We start from the raw sequence: 3,605 nt of genomic DNA on the forward strand, positions 1-3,605 counted from the left end.
CAAGAAATGAAGCAGGAATAAAATTCCCAAAACTGGACCAAAACAGCCCCCAAGTGCAGGGCAAAACAGGGCAGTTGTGTTCACTGACTTCCACAGGGCTGCGCACAACCCAAAAAATTCTGATATTTTTACACAATGTAGGGGACATCTCAAGCTTCAAAAAGGCGTATGGCACGTCCCTATCGGACCTCTATGGAGGGAGATATGCTCTCCCGAAGTTCACCTAAAATCTGCCAATTCTACAGAAAATTCGCCAGAGTTTCCTCTGTTTTTCCTTAAATCCCCAAATTTACATAAGCTTGCTAATACCACAAATATACCTAATAATCCAATGGGTGGCACACACAAGGACCAGCAATGTCTTGGGACTCTTACAACCCACAATATACAACAATTCCATATCATATACAGTAGTATACATACATGATCCATAACTCTATATATATCATATCAAAAAGGTGACTCTGTGCCATAACTACAACATCCTACATCAACCTACATAAACATAATACATCACAGTGTCACAATATATACAACAGACTCCCAAAATAAGCAGGCAACATCTATGCTCAGATCTACTCATCAACCACGGGCCTCTTGCCCCGAGAACGATCGTCAACTGCTGCGATACCTGAAATATATCCCCATAACGCGGGGTGAGAATGAATCTCAATAAACTTGGGGCTTATGGAGCAGTCTCCACCCAGGAGTCCACTTCCTGCAAGAAAATATCAAGTACCAAGACATAGATAACACCATATAATCCATATTAGAATTTCTGTATCATATATCTTTTCTAATAATTCTCATTTATTCTTATAATGTACTTTCTTATTAATCTTAAGTATGTTCATGTCTTATGTATGAATAAGGCTTCCATCTTATATTTGTAATGTCGTATCATATTCAATAGCATACTCATAATGATTAGAGAACTAAAGTATTATCGGCTATACCTTATGTATACCGTGATCATATCCATAATTGTTTCCTCTGTTCAGAAACCATAACTTATACTTCCAAGGCTTTATTTCATTGAAGATCATATCATATTAACTTATCATAACATAAATAATATCATATGCATGCACTATATGAATGCAACTACGCAAAGTATCAATATTAACAACAATTATATCCTTACGGAAACCATAATCGCCACTGATCATGGCGGAACAAAAAGGCTGAGAAAACTCCTAACCGAAAGCTTACCTGTCGTCTTTTTCCTGCTGCTAACTTGCTATTTAATAACCCGTACACTTGGTTGTCTACAAGTTGTTCGTCCACCTACTTCATCTGATTACACTCTGTTACCGTACATATAAAAGTACCATTAATTTCCAATGAAATATACATTACTTGAAATCCGAATAATTATATTTCATATGTCAATTTCATAACCAACTTGACAACTTTATTTCCCTTGACAGTTCATGCCATACCACAAGTCTACACTTAATTTATACTTCATAACTTAGACCCTCAACTAGTTAATTAATTTACTAATTTATAGTTGACATTTCATACACTTTAAAAAAAAGCTTCATGTATCTTAAACCATTGGAATTATACTTACTTATTCTAGGAAATGCTATAAATCAATCACTTGAATTGAAAACACATAATCTATGCCCATTATTCCTTCATGGCCGAATTCTATATATAAACATATATACAATTCTTTTGTTGCCATACTTAATCAAATTAACTTGATTCTCATACAAATATTTCTTACATAAAATTTCTATTAACTTCACATAACTAACATCCTTTCATTTAACTACTTAGATTGATCTATTTCATATTTGTGTGATTAATAATTCAATCACAAGCCCTCAATAATTTTTTTATTAAATTACATAGTTGTTCTTATAAAATAGATAACACTTTCATACTAAACTTATGAACTTTACATTCTTAATTAACCAAGAAGTGAATCCATTGCACCTTATACAACCACACGTTAAAGATTTTACTTAAACAAGTATTCAAACACCACTCTCACACATTTTGATGAAGAGGGCTGAAAATCACATGTGTAGGTTCCTAGAGTTAACACTTTTTCTAAAGATTCTAAATTGGTTCTCTATGGATTCAATCTTCAACAAATTATCTAACATACTCTAATCTTTGTTGACGACTTCATAATAATATCCACCCTTAAATTTCTACAAAGGCTGAGGCATCCAAAAACAAAGGATTCAAGGATTATTTTCAATTCAAACTCATTGTATCATGATTTAATCAATTCTCATGCATCTTTAACTTATGTATACCTCATTACAAACCTATGTAATCACTTCCATACCATTCATCATTCATAGGGCAGATTTGCCCTATGGGGATATCACCAAAATCTAGTGAACTTTACATCATTTTCTTCAACTTAATTCATCACAAGACCTTCTTAATTCTTGATTTCTTTTAGGCATTATTACAAACACCTAGTGTGCATCTTTTTACACATAAAGGTCGAACCATATGGGGTTCCTTAATTCACCCCATGTGCAGATTGTTTTAAGCATACAACTAGAAGAATGCATCATCCAATAACAACAAACCATGAACCAATTAAATTCCAACATACATACATCCTTTAACCTCAATAAAATTCATCCAAGACACATTATAAATCTGTTTTCCAGCCATGATTACAGCCATTAAAGATCAATTTACATACCTTAATTAACTTCTCTAGAAGCTAGGATATTTTCTCCAACAAGAAATAAAGAAGGCAGTCCACTAGAGCTCCCTTGACAGCCTTGAGGTCGCAACCATGGAAGGGGAATATCTCACCAAATAAGGCTTCTTACAAGGCGCTTTCACTTGGGGTATGATCTTAAGGTTGTTGTCTTTGATTTCTTTGGAGAAACCGAAGCAGGAAGATGCCAGGAAATGAAGTTGTACGCTTGCCCTATTCTTTCTTATGCGTTCGGTTTTGTAAAAGAAGAAGAAACAAAAGGATGAACCGTGGAAATGAGACTTAAAGAGGCAACCGACTTTGGGTACCCTTTATAACAAATGAATTAACTTTCATGCCATCTCCTTTTTGACTTTTCAACATGATGGTTGTTTTGCTATCTCACTAAAGACAAGGTAAGAAAACTATCGTGAAAAACCAAAAGGAATATGAAACCGATTTGGAAGGCTAAGCAATTGCTACTTGGTTGCTTAATTCAAATGCTACTACTTGACTACAAGGAAATAAAAGTGACGTGGAGGTGCAGCAAAAAGAGATTTGCTTTAGTAAAATTAAAGTCCAAGTAACTTCAATTGTTACCCTATATACATCTTCAATTCTTCTAACCTCAATTAAATTCTTATTGGATTTTCTTTTATTTAATTTATCTCAACTTAATTTTAATAATTATTACAGCAATTATCTAATTAAATTAAAGGTACTTTAAACCCACTAATTCTGCTAAACTAATTAATTATACATTCTAAATCATAATTATACTTATTTCGTCTAATTATTAAAATAAATCTGATCTTTTACTACCATAACATCCATATCCTCATATATAATCCATAATTATATTTGGGCCCTATTAGACTTACATGGTATGAACTGTATCCTTAAATTAATTATCATATTTATCACA

At 33.1% G+C, this 3,605-nt stretch overlaps 1 long non-coding RNA gene across 2 annotated transcripts; it reads right to left on the bottom strand.

Moving 5' to 3' along the window:
• Window positions 1-355: 355 nt before the first annotated feature.
• On the bottom strand, window positions 356-2,991 carry LOC133301579 (uncharacterized). 2 transcript variants are annotated; one of them, XR_009750219.1, is made up of 3 exons: window positions 2,681-2,991; window positions 1,213-1,307; window positions 356-718 (listed from the first exon to the last, which is right to left on the bottom strand). It is a non-coding gene; the product is annotated as an uncharacterized LOC133301579 (long non-coding RNA). The 2 variants fall into 2 exon arrangements; XR_009750218.1 differs by having other exon boundaries at window positions 357-631.
• Between the last annotated feature and the right edge of the window lie 614 nt (window positions 2,992-3,605).

Source organism: Gastrolobium bilobum, unplaced genomic scaffold (assembly GCF_033153095.1).
Source record: "Gastrolobium bilobum isolate Gb01-03AN ecotype WA unplaced genomic scaffold, APGP_CSIRO_Gbil_v1 utg409173, whole genome shotgun sequence".
Classification (NCBI taxonomy): Eukaryota; Viridiplantae; Streptophyta; class Magnoliopsida; order Fabales; family Fabaceae; genus Gastrolobium; species Gastrolobium bilobum.